Source organism: Anomaloglossus baeobatrachus, chromosome 6, assembly GCF_048569485.1.
Source record: "Anomaloglossus baeobatrachus isolate aAnoBae1 chromosome 6, aAnoBae1.hap1, whole genome shotgun sequence".
NCBI classification, from domain to species: domain Eukaryota; kingdom Metazoa; phylum Chordata; class Amphibia; order Anura; family Aromobatidae; genus Anomaloglossus; species Anomaloglossus baeobatrachus.
Window position 1 is genome coordinate 48,701,629 of NC_134358.1, and position 20,163 is coordinate 48,721,791.

A 20,163-nucleotide genomic window follows, 5' to 3' on the forward strand; every position below is an offset into this window, starting at 1 on the left:
GTTGATTTGGAAGCCTGTGACCCTTTACGCTGGCCAGCGACAAGGACAAAGAGTGCATCCGAGCGGCGCAGGGGCGCCGTACGAGAAATGTAGAGTCTGAGTGCTCTCACCAGATCTAACAAGTGCAAATCCTTTTCACATTGGTGAACTGGATGAGGATAAATAGAGGGTAAGGAAATATCCTGATTGAGATGAAAGGGGGATACCACCTTAGGGAGAAACTCCGGAACCGGACGTAGAACCACCTTGTCCTGGTGAAAAACCAGAAAAGGGGCTTTGCACGACAACGCTGCTAGCTCAGACACTCTCCGAAGTGAAGTGACTGCTACTAGAAAAACCACTTTCTGCGAAAGGCGTGAGAGAGAAATATCTCTCATTGGCTCGAATGGTGGTTTCTGAAGAACCATCAGCACCCTGTTTAGATCCCAGGGTTCTAACGGCCGCTTGTAAGGTGGAACGATGTGACAAACACCCTGCAGGAACGTGCGTACCTGTGGAAGTCTAGCTAGGCGCTTCTGGAAAAACACAGAGAGCGCTGAAACTTGTCCCTTAAGGGAACCGAGCGACAAACCCTTTTCCCGTCCAGATTGAAGGAAGGACAGAAAAGTAGGTAATGCAAATGGCCAGGGAGAAAAACCCTGAGCAGAGCACCACGACAGGAAAATTTTCCACGTCCTGTGATAAATCTTGGCGGACGTTGATTTCCTAGCCTGTCTCATAGTGGCAATGACTTCTTGAGATAACCCTGAAGACGCTAGGATCCAGGACTCAATGGCCACACAGTCAGGTTGAGGGCCGCAGAATTCAGATGGAAAAACGGCCCTTGAGACAGCAAGTCTGGTCGGTCTGGTAGTGCCCACGGTTGGCCGACCGTGAGATGCCACAGATCCGGGTACCACGACCTCCTCGGCCAGTCTGGAGCGACGAGGATGGCGCGGCGGCAGTCGGCCCTGATCTTGCGTAACACTCTGGGCAACAGTGCCAGCGGAGGAAACACATAAGGGAGCTGAAACTGCGACCAATCCTGAACTAAGGCGTCTGCCGCCAGAGCTCTGGGATCTTGAGACCGTGCGATGAACGTTGGTACCTTGTTGTTGTGCCGGGACGCCATGAGGTCGACGTCCGGCACCGGGTGAAGGGACCATTCCCCTGCGTCCATGCCCTGGCGACTGAGATAATCTGCTTCCCAGTTTTCCACGCCTGGGATGTGAACTGCGGATATGGTGGAGGCCGTGGCTTCCACCCACATCAACATCCGCCGGACTTCCTGGAAGGCTTGTCGACTGCGTGTGCCGCCTTGGTGGTTGATGTATGCCACCGCTGTAGAATTGTCCGACTGAATTCGGATCTGCTTGCCTTCCAGCCACTGCTGGAACGCTTTCAGGGCAAGATACACTGCCCGAATTTCCAGAACATTGATCTGAAGCGAGGACTCTTGCCGGGTCCACGTACCCTGAGTCCTGTGGTGGAGAAAAAAACGCTCCCCACCCTGACAGACTTGCGTCCGTCGTGACTACTTCCCAGGATGGGGGTAGGAAGGATTTCCCCTTCGACAATGAAGTGGGAAGAAGCCACCACCGAAGGGAAGCTTTGGTCGCCTGAGAGAGGGAGACGGTCCTGTCGAGGGACGTCGGCTTCCTGTCCCATTTGCGTAGGATGTCCCATTGAAGAGGACGCAGGTGAAACTGCGCGAAAGGGACTGCTTCCATTGCTGCCACCATCTTCCCCAGGAAGTGCATGAGGCGCCTCAAGGGGTGTGACTGGCCTTGAAGGAGAGATTGTACCCCTGTCTGTAGTGACCGCTGCTTGATCAGCGGAAGCTTCACTATCGCTGAGAGGGTATGAAACTCCATGCCAAGGTATGTGAGCGATTGGGCCGGTGTCAGATTTGACTTTGGAAAATTGATGATCCACCCGAAACTCTGGAGAGTCTCCAGGGTAGCGTCGAGGCTGTGTTGGCATGCCTCTAGAGAGGGTGCCTTGATCAACAGATCGTCCAAGTACGGGATCACCGAGTGACCCTGAGACTGGAGGACCGCTACTACAGTAGCCATAACCTTGGTGAAAACCCGTGGGGCTGTTGCCAGGCCGAATGGCAGTGCCACGAACTGCAGGTGTTCGTTTCCTATGGCGAAGCGCAAGAAGCGCTGGTGCTCTGGGGCAATCGGAACGTGGAGATAAGCATCTTTGATATCGATCGATGCAAGGAAATCTCCTTGGGACATTGAGGCGATGACGGAGCGAAGGGATTCCATCCGGAACCACCTGGTCTTTACGTGTTTGTTGAGAAGTTTCAGGTCTAGGACAGGACGGAAAGACCCGTCCTTCTTTGGGACCACAAACAAGTTGGAGTAAAAACCGTGGCCCTGTTGCTGAAGAGGAACAGGGACCACCACTCCTTCTGCCTTCAGAGTGCCCAGCGCCTGCAGAAGAGCCTCGGCTCTCTCGGGAGGCGGAGAAGACCTGAAGAATCGAGTCGGGGGACGAGAGATGAACTCTATCTTGTAACCGTGAGACAGAATGTCTCTCACCCAGCGGTCTTTTATTTGTGGCAGCCAGGTGTCGCAAAAGCGGGAGAGCCTGCCACCGACCGAGGATGCTACTAGAGGAGGTAGAAGTCATGAGGCAGCCGCTTTGTTAGCGGTGCTCCCAATGGCCTTTTTAGGACGTGACTTAGACCGCCATGCATCAGAGTTCCTTTGTTCTTTCTGAGACCTTTTGGACGAGGAGAATTGGGACCTGCCCGCGCCCCGAAAGGACCGAAACCTCGACTGCCCTCTCCTCTGTTGGGAGAGGTTCTGCTTGGGCTGGGGTAAGGATGTATCCTTTCCCTTGGATTGTTTGATGATTTCATCCAGGCGCTCGCCAAAGAGCCTGTCGCCAGAAATTGGCAAACCGGTTAAACGCTTTTTTGGAAGCGGAATCTGCCTTCCACTCCCGTAGCCACAAGGCCCTGCGGACTACTACCAAATTGGCGGTCGCAACTGCCGTACGGCTCACAGAGTCCAGGACAGCATTCATAGCGTAAGACGCAATTGCCGAGGTCTGGGAGGTAATGGAAGCCACTTGTGGCGCGGCCGCTGCAATTTTCGCTTGACCTGCTGATATAGCTTGTAGCGCCCATACGGCTGCGAATGCTGGGGCAAAAGAAGCTCCGATAGCTTCATAGATGGATTTCATCCAGAGCTCCATCTGCCTGTCAGTGGCATCTTTAAGCGAGGCCCCATCTTCCACTGCAAGTATGGATCTAGCCGCCAGTCTGGAGATTGGAGGATCCACTTTGGGACATTGAATCCAACCTTTAACCACTTCCGGGGGAAAAGGATAACGTGTATCCTTAAGGCGCTTAGAGAAACGCTTATCCGGACAAGCATGGTGATTCTGGATTGCCTCTCTGAAATCAGAGTGGTCTAGAAACATACTCTGTGTACGCTTGGGGAACCTGAAGCGAAATTTCTCCTGCTGAGAATCAGACTCCTCCGCCGGAGGGGCTGAGGGAAGAATATCCAGCAACTGATGAATGGATGCAATAAGATCATTCACTATGGCGTCCCCGTCTGGAGAATTAAGATTGAGAGCGCTCCCAGGATCAGAATCCTGATCAGCTGTTTCCGCATCATCAACCAGAGAATCCCCCCGCTGAGACCCTAAACAATATGATGTCGAGGGAAATTCTAAGCGGGCTCGCTTAGACGATCTGGGGCTAGGTTCTAAGTCCGAACCCTCCGTCTGGGATGTATGAGATACCCCGTGAGGACATTGTTGGTCCAACTGAGGGGGGTCAGGGAACAATGATTCAACAGAGTCCCTTTGCTGAGATACCGGTCTGGACTGCAAGGCTTCTAGTATCTTAGCCATAGTCTCAGAGAGTTGATCCTTAAAGGCTGCAAACTCAGTCCCCGTCACCTGGACAGTGTCAACAGGTGGCTCCCCCTGGGCCCCTCTTAGCAGAGGATCCGGCTGAGGAAGTGTCACAGGGGTCGAACACTGTACACAATGAGGGTCAGTGGAACCTGCCTGTAGCTGGGTCTTACATGCGGCGCAGGCAACATAATAAGCCTGTGTTTTGGCACCCCTGCCTTTTATGGGCGCCATGCTATAGTTTTCCCTGAGTAACACAATAGGGTATATAGCCAGAAAGAACTGTGCTCATACAGTGTAAATTATATACAGTACACAAATAATGTACCCATACAATACAGCACCATGGGGCTAGCACCACATGTGCTGTTTACCAGCCGCCTAAGCGGTTGTGAGGCCACCAGAGACCGTGTCTGGGTCTCCCATGAATATGTCCCTCTCTGCAGCGTCGGTGGAGCTGACAGGAATGGCTGCGGCGTCCTGACGAGCTGAGGAAGCTGTGGGCGTGGCCTAGAAAGAGCGCGAAACGGGCGCTCATACTGTGTACAGTGAGGGGAGTGGAGCATGTAAATTATACTCCAGCCCTCATTGCTGCTCGCTCCGTGCAGCGTCCCGCCCTTCCCCTGCCTGTCAGGGCTGAGGGCGGGAGAAAAAAAGGGAAACTAGGCCGCAATGAAGCCGGGGACTGTAGTAATAAACGCGGCCGCCGTAAAAGCGCGGTCGCGTGAAAGTCCCCGGCGAACTACAAGTCCCAGCCGCGCCGCAGTGTCCCGTGGCAACGGCGGTCAGTGCGGTAGCCCTTACATATAAACACACTCAGCGACGCTGAGTGTGTAATGGCACATATAGACCCGGTCAGCGCCGCGGTCCCCGGTGCACTAGCACACCCAGCAAAGCTGAGGTGATGCCGTGCGCGGTCCCCATAGGGATACAGAGTACCTTTAAGATGCAGGGCCATGTCCCTGAACGGTATCGGCTCCTATCCATCAGGCTCCACAGGAGTTGTGGATGAAGCCCGGTCTCAGTGCCTGGAGACCGATAAGATCCCACTTCACCCAGAGCCCTAAGGGGGATGGGGAAGGAAAAACAGCATGTGGGCTCCAGCCGCCGTACCCGCAATGGATACCTCAACCTTAACAACACCGCCGACAAAAGTGGGGTGAGAAGGGAGCATGCTGGGGGCCCTATATGGGCCCACTTTTCTTCCATCCGACCTAGTCAGCAGCTGCTGCTGACTAATCTGTGGAGCTGTGCTGTGCGTGTCTGACCTCCTTCGCACAAAGCAAAAAACTGAGCAGCCCGTGGGAGCACGGGGGGTGTATTGGCAGAAGGGGAGGGGCCTAACACTTTTAAGTGTAGTACTTTGTGCGGCCTCCGGAGGCATAGCCTATACACCCAATTGTCTGGGTCTCCCAATAGAGCGAAAAAGAAATGTAAATTGTTCTTTTATTCTTTAAACTACTGACGTCGTCTCCGAATTTCCAAGCAATACATTTTGTATTTATTTTCTGAAAATGAGAAATGGTCAAAATAACAGAACAATGCACAGAATGCACAGCGCTTTCACACCTCCAATAATGCCAAGAAAACAAGTTCATATTCATTTAGAAACAACAATACTAATAATGTCTTACCTCAGGAGGATTCAGAAATCAATATTTTGTGGAATAACCATGATTCTTAATTCCAGCTTTCTTGCGTCTTGGCTGCTTTCCACTAATCTTTCACACTGCTTTTGGGTGACCTTACCCAAAAATGTAAGCAGTTCTTTGTTTGATGGCTTGTGACTATCCATCTTCCTCTTGATTACATTCCAGAGGTTTTCAATGGGGTTCAGGTCGGAGATTGGGCTGGCGTTGAAAGGGTATTGATGTGGTGGTCCTTAATCCACACATTGATTGATCTAGCTGTGTGGCATTGTGCGTTGTCCAGCTGGAAAAACCAGTCCTCAGAATTGGGGAACATTGCCTGAGCAGAAAGAAGCAACTGTTTTTCCAGGATAACCTTGTATGCGGCTTGAGTCATACGTCTTTCGCAAAGATTGATCTGCCCAATTCCAGCTTTGCTGAAGCATCCCCAGATCATCACCGATCCTCCACCAAAATTCACAGTGGGTGCATGGTTCTCCAGGTCTCTGTCTAATCATTAGACTACCAGGTTTTGGGCAAAGCTGAAGATTAGACTCATCAGACAAGATTACCTTACTCCAGTCCTCTTTGATCCAATCCTTATGGTCTTTGACTAACTTCAGCCTTGCTCTCTTTTGCTTCTCATTGATGAAAGACTTTTTTTCTAGCTTTACATAACTTGAGCCCTGCCTCAAACTGTTCTTGATTTGCACTTCACCCCAGCTGCCATTTGCCATTCCTTTTGTAGGTCACTGTCATGGCCAGCCTAAACTCCAGACCTGAACCACATTGAAAACCTCTGGAATGTAATCAAGAGGAAGATGGATAGTCACAACCCATCAAAGAAAAACTGCTTACATTTTTGCGCCAGGAGTGGCATAAGGTCACCAAAAAGCAATGTGAACGACTGGTGGAAAGCAGCCAAGACCCATGAAAGCTGGGATTAATAATCATGGTTTCTTCCATAAAATATTGATTTCTGAACTCTTCCTGAGTTAAAACATTATTAGTATTGTTGTTTCTAAATGATTATGAACTTGTTTTCTTTGCATTATTTGAGGTGTGAAAGCGCTGTGCATTCTTTTGCCATTTTAAGCATTTCTCATTTTCAGAAAATAAAATACAAAATGTATTGCTTGGAAATTTGTAGACGTTGTCAGTAGTTTATAGAATAAAAGAACAATTTACATTTTACTCAAAAATATACCTATAAAGAGAAAGATCAAAAAAAGTAAAATTTGGAAGTGGTCTCTTAATTTTAGCCAGAGCTATGTGTGCGTGCACAATATAAAATTATATTATATATATATAAAATTATATTTATTATATTATATATATAATTTTTTTTTTTTTTTAAATTAAAAAAATTATAAAAAAAAAAAACAAAAAAAAAATAAAAAAACACACACAAAACCTGTTTCTATATGGTGAATGTCATCTTGTTTTGCCATGGTCCAACCTGCACAGGTCCCCCACCTCCAATCCCAACAAGGAAAGGCCTGAGCTCCCGTTATCTTTCTGTAAACAAAACTACCCTATACTATACAATGCAAAGAATAAACAGTCATTTACATTTCTTTTTTTAAATCATTTGTACACGTGAAAATAAACATTTTAATATAGTTTGAGAAATAATCTCACTTACAGGACTTTTTTTTATTATTCTTAATGGGTAAAGTGGGTCTATAGTGAATGCAGACTGAGATGACTGTTGGTGCCCATTATGTTCAATGGAGAATAGACCACCACCACATAGCGCAATTAATTCCTCAGCCCTTTACATACATCACCAACACTGTCCCCATTGGAGCTCACAATCTAAATTCCCTAGTGTGGGAGGAAACTGGAGTATCCAGAGGAAACCCACGAAACATGGAGAGAACATACAAACTCCTTGTAGATGTTGTCCTTGGTGGGATTGAACCCAGGACCCCAGCGCAGCAAGACTGCAGTGCTAACCACTGAGCCACCACAAGACTGCAGTGCTAACCACTGAGCCACCACAAGACTGCAGTGCTAACCAGTGAGCCACCACAAGACTGCAGTGCTAACCAGTGAGCCACCGTGCTAACACTGTAGGCTATGTGCACACATTGCAGATTTGGTTGCAGACAATCTGCACCCAAATCTGGATGTTTTGGCAGGGGGGAGGGGGGAACCTTGCGTTTTTGTTTCTTTTTTTTATACTTTATCATTGTCTTCAATGGTGAAAAAAACACAGAAGGAATAGATATGTTGTAGACCTTCTTCAACAAAATCTGCAAGGAAAAAATCCCGAACATGTGCACAGCACTTCAGGCTTCTCGTTGACTTTACTGGCATCAGGATTTCCTTGCAAATTACCTAAAATCTGCAAGCAAGGGGGGGGGGGGGGGAAGCAGCAAAAATGCATGGTCTGTCATTTGAAGGGATCTAGCTGTGGAATTAGTCTTCCTCGTGCTCGTCCTGCTCCACGGAGTTTTACAGGCACTAACCGCCATCTCTTATCTCAGCAATGGCAAATCTTTCTTCACCTATGAAGTGATGAAGGAATTTAGGCTGATCTGTCCCTCATAAGATATTACAAGGTTTCTTATTTTTTCTGTGTGCTACAGATTTCAAAAATTAAAAATGACGGTTCCTCTAAATGCATTGGGCTTTAATGAGCGCGGATATACAGGAGTGGTCAGCGCTCGCTTTGTGCCCGGTCCTCGCAGGCCGACGAGCACTGATGGGAACAGAACAAGTGTTAATTTGATCATCAAGTTATTGGCAGCACATCGAGTTTACACAAAGCGAAGTGATGATAATGATTGTCTTAAGGTCGGCATAAATGAAGCATTATTCTCGTTCGTTGGGTGACCGCCGGCACGTCTACAAGGCCAATAATTGGAACTGGCACTAAACGCACCGCGAGCTGCGGTTCATTGTTTAGCAGTTGGTTGGGATGATCATCATTGTTCACCGATGTACTGAGAACCGGTAACACACTGTGCCGTAGGAACGCTCGTCCATTGTATATGGCCTGTGTAAGTCACCCAATGAATAAGGGAATGGATCACTAATAATCATCTTTACTGGCAGAGGACCAGCCCTGGTAAACTGCCCCTGTCCTGTCGATAACATGCACATAATTAAAGATCAGGGCCATCAGCGCTCATCGGCAGTTGGTGCACTCATCACAAAGACCGAACTGTCGGCAGCTGAAGATCGGCCCGTCTGACTGCCTTATTATGCCGCCCTGCAGTCAGATCTCTACTGAAAAATTAGTGATCACATATCCTATGCCTTCATTTAACAAAGCCCATATAAAAGAATGCAAAAAAGATAAAAAAAATGTAAAAGACTTAACTAAAAAAAAAAAAAAATAAAAAAACCTTCAATGTATGGATTTTTGGAAGTTTCAATTTTTGCCTTTGGGTTTGGAGTTTAGGTTTGGTCTCTAAGACCAAGAGACAATTTTTCCGATACAGTCTTGTAGCCGTGAAACAACCATGAATGGAATGGAAGACTACTGGGAATGATTTAGATGCACACGATCAAAAAAGAAGGGCAAGTGAAAATTTGCAGGTCCCTTTCACTGCTGCCCATTTGAAGCCCATTTTCTGCCCATTTGAAGCCCAGGTCCCTTTCCCTGCTGCCCATTGGAATCATCGCCTGTGCAAGTGATTCAATTATCATAGTTTTCAGGAAACCCTGAATACAACACTGTTGGTGGCTCCTGAATACTGGAGTTGGGGAACCCTGGTCTACAAGACCCCAGTATTGACACCCAAAGGGGTTGGGGCTTCAAATGGGCAGCAGGGAAAGGGGGACACTAATGGAGGTGATGAGCTCTGAAGCCGCAGCTATACATTAGGCAGAGGTCACATTTGCCCAGGGATTCCACTCCCTTTTCTTTTGCTGTGCAAATTCCTGCGCAGGCAGAATGCAAAATCAGCGCATGCGCAACTACAGTGTAAAGAGGTATATTGGGCTCCTGTTTAATACCTGAGATTACATGGAAGCAGCAAGGGAATGCTGGAGAAGCGGTGTGAGAACAGAGTCCGTTTTGTTCTTATAGTTTCTATCTTGTCCTATAGCTAATAAGGTCATAGGGTTCAGCTAACACTGATGAGCGGGAAGGTTCACATTTCTGTTCACGCCCCTATTGTGTCTATTGGTGACTAGTTCAGATGGACAAGGCCTTTGCCTCTGAGCTTACATAAACTGGTTACATGCAGAATTCTTTGAGTATACCACAAAGCAGTGTGTGCTATCTTGATTTCCCGAGCACTTGTAAAACAAATCTTATTAATTTGAAGTTCCAGAGGCACAGCGGTCACATGGGTAACTCTGAAGACCTCTACCATCTGAATGACAGACACCTTATCTTTGGGGAATTAAATAGGTAAAATTACATTCTCATGCAACATCACAATTTAGAAGTAAATATCTTTAACAAACTTTGCACATATCAATGGCACAAGCAAATAAGATTTTTTGTAAGATCCCTTAAAATAAATGACGTGGGGTCCCCCCCATTTTTCTAAAACCAACCAAGGTGCAGCAGACAACTGGGAGCTAATATTAGGGCGGGAAGGCCCATCATTATTTGGCCCTTTCCAGCCTAAAAATAGCAGCCCACAGCCGCCACAAAAGTGGCGCATGCATAAGATGTGCCAATTCTGGCGCTGAACCCGGCTCTTCCCATTGCCTGGTGCGGTGGCAATCAGGGTAATAAGGAGTTAATGGTAGCCCATAGCAGCCACTAAGTCCTAGATTAGTGATGGCAGTCGTCTGAGACCCCGCCCCATCACTAATCTGTAAGTGAAAATAAATAAACACACGCTCCCCCAAAAGCCTTTATTTGGAATAAAATACAAAAAAAACACCCTCTTTCACCACTTTATTAACCTCTAAACACCCCTGGAGGTCCGAAGTAAGCCACATGAGGTCTCAGTGATTTAGCTCTGCTGCAACCCTGTCCTGTCACAGCGAGCATCAGAAAGCATGACTGCCCACTGACAGCAGACAGAGCAGTGCGCTGAGAATGAACTCTGGTGAACCTTTGACGTCAGTGCCATGATACAGGCAGTAGTGCGGGTCCCGCAGCTGTGACATCAGAGGTTCACCCGAGTTCATTCTCATCGCACAGCTCTGTCTCACAGCCTGATTTGCGGGCACAGGGTTAAGGACTCCAGCTGTGACTGCAAATTACCTGAGTGACGGCACCGCTGATCACAGCTCACTTCAGTCACTCAGGCGATTTGCTGTCACAGATGGAGGACTCTAGTTGCGGCAGTGGCTAACCTGAGTGATGTCACCGCTGATAGCGCGACTCACTTCAGTTGCTGAGTGGACTTCACAGCGAGCAGTCATGCTCTATAGCTGCGAGTGTCAGATGTAGTAGTGCTGGAAGCGTTGTGGGACATCGTGTGGATTACGTTGGACCTGAAGGGGTCTTTGGAGGGTTAATAAAATGGTGAAAGAAGGTATTTTTTTTGTCTTTTATTTCAAACACAAAACGCCAAAAAATCCTTTATTTACTTTCATTTACAGATTAATGATGAAGGGTGTCTCAGACGCCTGCCATGATTAATCTAGGACTTTGTGGCTGCTATGGGGTTTCATTAACTCCTTATCACCCAAATTACCACCGCACCAGGGCATTCAGGATGAGCCAGGTAAAGTCCCGGGACGGTCGCATCTAATGGATGTGGCAATTTCGGGCGGTTGCTGGCTGATAATTTTTTAGGCAGGGGGGGGGGGGCTCCCAATAACGTGGGTCTTCAAAGCCTGAGAATAACAGCCCCTAAGCTGTGAGGCTTCATCTTGACTGGGTGCCAAAATAGAGGGGGACTGCACGCCTTTTTTTTTTTAATTACTTATTGTTCTGCACGATATAGACCCGCCCAATGGCAGCTGTGATTGGTTGCAGTCAGACAGCTGTCACTCAGCGTGGGGGCACACCTTACTGCAACCAATAATAGGCGCCAGTGGGTGGGGGAAGTAGTGAATATGAGATGAGCCTAATGAGCTAGCAGGAGAGGCCGAGGCCGAGACAGACAGAGGCCGAGACAGACAGAGGCCGAGACAGACAGAGGCCGAGACAGACAGAGGCCGAGACAGACAGAGGCCGAGACAGACAGAGGCCGAGACAGACAGAGGCCGAGACAGACAGAGGCCGAGACAGACAGAGGCCGAGGCCGAGACAGACCGAGGCCGAGACAGACAGAGGCCGAGACAGACCGAGGCCGAGACAGACAGAGGCCGAGACAGACAGAGGCCGAGACAGACAGAGGCCGAGGCCGAGACAGACAGAGGCCGAGGCAGACAGAGGCCGAGGCAGACCGAGGCCGAGGCAGACAGAGGCCGAGGCAGACAGAGGCCGAGGCAGACAGAGGCCGAGGCAGACAGAGGCCGAGGCAGACAGAGGCCGAGGCAGACAGAGGCCGAGGCAGACAGAGGCCGAGGCAGACAGAGGCCGAGGCAGACAGAGGCCGAGGCAGACAGAGGCCGAGGCAGACAGAGGCCGAGGCAGACAGAGGCCGAGGCAGACAGAGGCCGAGGCAGAGACAGACAAAGTTGGTGACCTGTGTTTTTGTTAACAAGAATGGATCCAAAATGCAACTAAAATGCAGTGCAAACACGCAGATAAACATTTTGGTTGCGCTTTAACACACTTCACACATTTCAAAGGATAGACAATGTTCACAAACCACAATGAAGAAGTGACATGCTGCTTTTTTTTTTTTTTAAGACAACGATTTTCACAAATTTGTCAAACAAAACGCTGCCGAAAAAAAAGCAACGTGCGGATGGAATTTCTGATTTTTTGTAGACTTTGCTAGGAAAGCATAATGCATGCATTTTCTCATTGACACGGTGCAGTTTAAAACACAACCAAAATGCAAGAAAAAAATGCAACGTGCGCACATGGCCTAAAGGGTCAATAATAGAGTTATCGAGATTACAGGTTGAACAGACTGGGCAAGCGCTCCAAAAGTTTAGAGATGGAGGGAGATTAGAGACCGGACTCTAGCAGCGCAGCGCTGGTGCAGGGATGGTTTTTTAGTTTTTTGTTAGTAAAGGGGTGATGATTGAGTGTTTGAATGAAAAGGGAAAAATACCAGAGGAAAGAGGACACTATTTTAGTTCGGTGGGGCAGTGACAACTGGGGAGAGGGACTGACGGAAATGTGAAGGAATGGGAACACTGGTGCAGGTAATAGGGCGAGAAGCCTCTGTGCGGAGGGGTCTGAGCAGGGACCCCCTCATGTCTGTGTATGGGAGGCACAGCTGAAAAGGACATATAAAGCCTGAGGAAGGGGAAAACGCAGGAGATGGGTCACAAAAGGAGAAATCGTGTTACTCCTGATGTACACAGAGCTTAGTCTGAAAATAAAACTAAACCCCTTAATTGACACTAATAGAAAGTTAGGAAAATAAAGTATAAAAATGTATCAACTCCCATTAACCCATCGTAATCAAAACTCAAACTGTAGCGTTGGTGCCATGTATTGTGGGCACGCAGACGCCCATCTGGACACAACCAGGCCCATTGTTATCCGCTGATCCAGAAGTGCAGTAACTGGGTCAGGAGAATTATGGGGCCACTGAACACAATGGACACTAATTAATGACAGTGTTTGGAGACGTCCACGGCTCCCATCACAGGAGTCATTTATACAACTCTGGCAAAAATTAAGAGACCACTTCCAAATTGTCAGTTTTTCTGATTTTTCTCTTTATAGGAATATTTTTGAGCAAAATGTAAATCGTTTTATTCTATAAACTACTGACAACGACTCTGAATTTCCAAACAGTAAATTTCGTATTTATTTTCTGAAAATGAAAAATGGTCAAAATAACAAAAAAAAAATGCACAGCACTTTCACACTTCAAATAATGGAAACAGTTGCTTCCTTCTGCTCAGGCAATGTTCCCCCAAATCTGAGGACTGGTTTTTCCAGCAGGACAATGCGCTGTGCCACACAGCTAGGTCAATCAATGTGTGGATGACGGACCACCATATCAAAACCCTGGCATGGCCAGCCCAATCCCCAGACCTGACCTCATTGAAAACCTCTGGAATGTAATCAAGAGGAAGATGGATAATCACAAGCAAACAAGCAAAGAAGAACTACTTACATTTTTGCACCAGGAGCTGCATAAGGTCACCCAAAAGAAGTGGAAGACCGGTGGAAAGCAGCCAAGACGCATGAAAGCTGTGATTAAAAATCATTGTTATTACACAAAATAATGATTTCTGAACTCTTCCTGATGTAAAACATTATTAGTATTGTTGTTTCTAAATGATTAGGAACTTGTTTTGTTATTTTGACCATTTCTCATTTTCCGTAAATAAATACATAATTTATAGCTTGGAGACGACGTCAGTATGTATATAGATATACATATAGATATAGATATAGATATAGATATATATATATATATATAAATATATATATATATATATATATATATATATATATATATATATATAAATATATATATATATATATATATATATATATATATATATATATATATATAATTTTTGTTCTCCTATAAAGAGAAAAATCAGAAAAGAAGGGAATTTTGTTTACTTACCGTAAATTCCTTTTCTTCTAGCTCCAATTGGGAGACCCAGACAATTGGGTGTATAGCTATTGCCTCTGGAGGCCACACAAAGTATTACACTTAAAAGTGTAAGGCCCCTCCCCTTCTGGCTATACACCCCCAGTGGGATCACTGGCTCACCAGTTTTAGTGCCAAAGCAAGAAGGAGGAAAGCCAATAACTGGTTTAAAGACCAATTCAATCCGAGGAAACATCGGAGAACTGAACCATACCACATGAACAACATGTGTACCCGAAAAAACAGAAAAACCCCGAGAAAACAGGGCGGGTGCTGGGCCTCCCAATTGGAGCTAGAAGAAAAGGAATTTACGGTAAGTAAACAAAATTCCCTTCTTCTTTGTCGCTCCATTGGGAGACCCAGACAATTGGGATGTCCAAAAGCAATCCCTGGGTGGGTAAAAGAATACCTCATGATAGGGCCGTCAAACGGCCCTCTCCTACAGGTGGCCAACCGCCGCCTGAATGACTTATCTACCTAGGCTGGCGTCTGCCGAAGCGTAGGTATGCATCTGATAATGCTTGGTAAAAGTAAGTAGACTCGACCAGGTGGGTGCCTGACACACCTGCTGAGCCGTAGCCTGGTGCCGTAATGCCCAGGATGCACCCACGGCTCTGGTAGAATGGGCCTTCGGCCTTGAGAGAACCAGAAGCCCAGTAGAACTGTAGGTTTCAAGAATTGGTTCCTCGAGCCCCCGAGCAAGGGTGGATCTGGAAGCTTGCGACTGTTTACGCCGACCAGCGACAAGGACAAAGAGTGCATCCGGGTGGCGCAGGAGCGCCATGCGGGAAGTAGAACCTGAGTGCTCTCACCAGAACCAACAGATGCAAATCTTTCTGAAATTGATGGACTGGACGAGGACACAAAGAAGGTGAGGTGATATCCTGATTGATATGAAAATGGGATACCACCTTAGGGAGAAATTCCGGAACCGGACGCAGAACTACCCTGTCCTGGTGAAGGACCAGGAAGGGAGTTTGTATGAGAGCGTTGCTAGCTCGGAAACTCTCCTAAGAGACGAGACCGTTACTAGAAGGCCACTTCCCGTGAAAAACGGGAAGGGAGACATCCTTCAAAGGCTCGAAAGGCGGCATCTGGAGAGCAATTAGAACCTTGTTCAGATCTCAGGGCTCTAACGGCCGCTTGTACGGAGTGCTGAGAAGACAAACTCCCCGTAGGAACGTGCGTACCTGAGGAAGTCGTCGTTTCTGAAAAAATACAGATAGCGCTGAGACTTGTCCCTAAAGGGAACTGAGCGACAACCCATTTTCCTACCTAGATTGCAGGAAGGAAGGAAACATAGACGATGCAACCGGCCAGGGAGAAACACCCTGCGCCGAGCACCGAGATAAGAACATCTTCCACGTCCTGTGGTCAATCTTGGCGGACGTTGGTATGCTAGCCTGTCTCATGGTGGCAACCACGTCCTGAGGTAATCCTGACGACACTAGGTTCCAGGACTCAATGCCACACCATCCGGTTGAGGGCCGTAGAATTCAAATGGAAGAATGGCCCTTGAGACAGCCAGTCTGATTGGTCTGGTAGTGCCCCCGGTTAGCCTACCGTGAGGCACCACAGAACCGAGTACCACAACATCCTCGGCCAATTTGTAGCGACGAGGATGGCGCGGCCGCAGTCGGTCTTGATCTAGCGCAGTACTCTGGGCAACAATGCCAGAGGTGGCACCTAAGGTAGCTGGAACTGCGACCAATGCTGAACTAAGGCGTTTGCCGCCAGAGCTCGATGATTGTGAAACCGTGCCATGAAGCTGGCACATTGTTGTTGTGCCGTGACGCCATTAGATCGACGTCCGGCCTCTGTCAGCGGCGCCAGATCTCCTGAAACCCGTCCGGGTGAGGAGACCATACTCTTTCGGCCACACCTCAGCGACTTAGGAAGTCAGCTTCCTAGTTTCCACACTTGGGATGTGAATTGTGGATATGGTGGATGCCGTGTCTTCCACCCACATCAGAACCTGCCGGACTTCCTGGAAGGCTTGCCGGTTGCGCGTTCTTCCTTGGTGGTTGATGTATGCCACCGCTGTGGAGCTGTCCGACTGAAGTCGGATATGCTTGCTTTCCAGCCGCTGTTGGAAGGATTGTAGGGCAAGATACACTGCTCTGTGTTCAAGAACATTGATCTGAAGAGTGGACTCTTGCTGAGTCCACGTACCCTGAGCGCTGTAGTGGAGAAAAACTGCTCCCCGCCCTGATAGACTCGCGTCTGTCGTAACTATCGCCCAGGACGGGGATAGGAAGGACCTTCTTTTTGACCAAGAGGTGAGAAGAAGCCACCACCGTAGAGATTCCTTGGCCGCCTGAGAAAGAACGACGACTCTGTTGAGGGACGTCGACTCCTCGTCCCATTGGCGGAGAATGTCCCATTGTAGTGGACGCAGTAAAACTGCGCGAAAGGAACTGCCTCCATTGCTACCATCTTACGTAGGAAGTGCATGAGGCGTCTCAATGTGTGCGACTGGTTCTTAAAGAAGAGCTTGCAGCCCGTAGTGAATGCTGTTTGTCTAGCGGCAGCTTCACTATCGCTGAGAGAGTAAGAAACTCTATGCCTAGATATGTTATCGATAGGGTCGGGGTCGGATCTGACTTTAAAAAGTTGATGATCCACCCAAAACTCTAGAGAGTCTCCAGCGCAACGTTCGGGCAGTGTTGGCATGTTTCCTAAGAGAGTGCCTTGACAAGTAGATCGTCTAAATACGGGACCACAGAGTGACCCTGAGAGTGCAGGACTGTGACTACTGCTGCCCTGACCTTGGCGAAGACCAGTTGGACTGTCGCTAGCCGGAAGGTAGAGCTACGAACAGAGGGTGTTCGTCTCCTATAACGAAGCGTAGAAACGCTAGTGCTCTGGATCAATCGGCACGTGTGGATAAGCATCCTTGATGCCTAATGATGCTAGGAAATATCCTTGGGACCTTGAGGCGATGACATGGCGGAGGGATTCCATCCGGAACCGCCTGGTGTCCACGAGCTTGCTGAGCATTTTTAGATCCAGAACGGGACGGAACGGCCCGTTGTTATAGGTACCGCAAAGAATTTGGGGTAAAAACCGTGACCTTGTTCCTGAAGAGGAACGGGGGTCATCACTCTTTCTGCCTATAGAGTGCACCCTGTTTGCAGAAGAGCAGCGGCCCGGCCGGGAGGTGGAGAAATTCTGAAGAATCGAGTTGGAGGACGAGAAGTGAGCTCTATCCTGTACCCGTGAGACAGAATGTCTCACACTCAATGGTCATTGACCTATGGCAGCTAAATATCGCCAAGGCGGGAGAGCCTGCTACCGACCGAGGCCGCAAGTCATGAGGAAGCCGCCTTGGAAGCGGGTTTTCAGACTGTCGCTTTTTTGGGCGAGACTGAGCCCGCTAAGAATCTTAGCTCCTCTGATCCTTTTGAGTCCACATTGGACGAGGAAAAATGGGACCTGCCCGAGCCTCGAAAAGGCCGAAAACCCCGACTGCCTCTTGCTCTGTTGGGGTTTGTTGTGTCCGGGCTGAGGAAAGGATGAATCCTTACCCCTGGACTGTTTGATGGTTACATCCAACGCTCACCAAACAGTCGGTCAGCAGAAAAAGGCAACTGGTTAGGCAACCTTTTTTGGAAGCAGAATCTGCCTTCCATTCACTTAACGAGCAGACCAGGCTCTGCTTAAAAACACGGAGTAGCGGAGGCTACCGCCGCACGGTTCGCAGAGTCCAGGACAACCTGAATCGCGTAAGAAACAAATGCAGACATTTGAGAGGTTAAGGATGCCACCTGCGGCACAGATGTACGTGTAACCGTGTCAATCTGTGTAAGACAAGCTGAAATAGCTTGGAGTGCCCCAAGGGAGAGAATGCCGGAGCCAACGGTGCGCCGACAGCCTCATAGATGGCTTTCGACCAGAGATCCATCTGTCTGTCAGTGGCATCTTTGAGTTTGCAGTTCCATCTCCCACTGCAACTATGGATCTAGCTACAAGCCTGGAGATTGGAGGATGCCGCTCGGGACATTGGGTCCAGTCCTTGACCAAGTCAGGGGACAGGGATAACGTGTATCCTAAGCCGTTTGGAGAAGCGCATATCTGGATAAGCGTGGTGTTCCTGGACTGCCTCTCTGAAGGCAGAGTGGTCCAGAAAAATACGTGAAGCTGACTCCTCCACTGGAGGAGCTGTGAGAAATAACCCACATTCTATAGATGGACGCTATAAGATTATTTACTATGGCGTCACAATCAGGTGTATCCAGATTGAGAGCGGTCTCAGGATCAGAATCCTGAGCCGCTACTTCCGCCTCATTACACAGCGAGTCCTTCTGTTAGGACCCTGATGAAACCGAGGCCGCTCATAGCGAGCCCACTTAGGCTGTCTGGGACTGACGTCCGTGCAGAGCCGTGACTCTGGGATGCGTGTGACATTCCCGGAGCTGTTAGTTATTCACACTGAGGGGGGCCATGGATCAATGATTCAACAGTGCCCATATTGTGAGAGACATGTCCGGACTGCTAGGCTTCTAGTATCATAGCCATAGTCTCAGAAAAACTGTCAGTAAATACTGCAGACACCGTCCTCATCCCCTGGCCATTAGTGCATACAATGGGAGTCTATGTACCTGCCGGCCGTATAGCCGTACATGCTGTACCAGCTGTATAGAAAAACATGTGGTTCTGCACCTTTGTTTTACACAGAGAATATGCTGATAACTCCTCCGCATAATCCAGGAGGGTATATACAACGTGCGACCAAACAGTGCAATGTATATAGTACAAGCATATCTATAAGTGCACTTCTGCACTAGTGGGGTTAGCACCACAGGTGCTGCTTAACGCCTGTTACAGCGATTGTGTGACTATCAGAATGCCAGGGTCTTCCACACTTGTCTCTGTATCGTACAGAAACTGACACTAATGGCTGCCGGTGTCCTTGTAGAGAAGGAAGCCGTGGGCGTGCCTGAGAAAGTGCGGGAATCCGGATTCACAGTGCACACAGTGAGAGGGGTGGAGTATGCAAAACATACTCCAGCTCTCAGCTCTGCTCTATGCAGCGTCACGCCCCTACCCTGACTGTCAGGGCTGTGGGCGGTAACGAAGGGAGACTAGGCCCAGAAGCCGGGGACTCGAGTTAACAGCGCGGCCGCCGTAAAAGCGCGGGCCGCGCTGAAGTCCCCGGCGCACCACAAGTGCCAGCCGCAGTTCCAGCGGCCGGCGCGACCGATTCATAGAAGTGGCCAGCGTCCCGCCCCTCTCCTGACTGGCAGGTCTGGGGGCGGGAACGAACGGAAGCAGGCCGCAAAAGCCGGGGACTCTAGTTATCAGCGCGGCCGCCGTAAAAGCGCGGGCCGCGCTGAAGTCCCCGGCGCACCACAAGTGCCAGCCGCGCCGCTGCCAGCGGCCGGCGCGACCGATTCCTGGAAGTGGCCAGCGTCCCGCCCCTCTCCTGACTGGCAGGTCTGGGGGCGGGAACGAACGGAAGCAGGCCGCAAAAGCCGGGGACTCTAGTTATCAGCGCGGCCGCCGTAAAAGCGCAGGCCGCGCTGAAGTCCCCGGCGCACTACAAGTGCCAGCCGCGCCGCAGTCCCAGCGGCCGGCGCGACCAATTCCCATAAGTGAGCCTGCTTCAGCGAAGCTGAATGAGGCCATGGCACAGGCGCCGCAGCGCTGATGTCCCCCGGCGCACTACAACACCCAGCATGCTGCGGTGTGAGCGCCAAATGCACGGGGACACAGAGTACCTTGAGGAAGCAGGGCCATGTCCCTGATGTACTCCGCTCCATCCAGCATCTTCTCCAGGGGCTGTAGATGGAGCACGGTCTCAGTGCCTGGAGACCGGTAAATCCCACTTCACCCAGAGCCCTGTAAAAAGGGATGGGGAAGGAATCAGCATGTGGGCTCCTGCCGCCGTGCCCGCAATGGGTACCTCAACCTTACAAACACCTCCGACATACAGTGGGGTGAGAAGGGAGCATGCTGGGGACACTATATGTGTCCTCTTTTCTTCCATCCGACATAGTCAGCAGCTGCTGCTGACTAAAAAGTGGAGCTATGCGTGGATGTGTTGCCTCCTTCGCACAAAGCACAAAACTGGT

The 20,163-nt window shown here is 49.2% G+C and overlaps 1 protein-coding gene across 1 annotated transcript in view; it reads right to left on the bottom strand.

The window, feature by feature from the left end:
* MTBP (MDM2 binding protein) overlaps positions 1-20,163 on the bottom strand; it is a 182,245-nt gene that overhangs the window by 5,515 nt on the left and 156,567 nt on the right. The gene's annotated exons all lie outside the window — the stretch shown is intronic.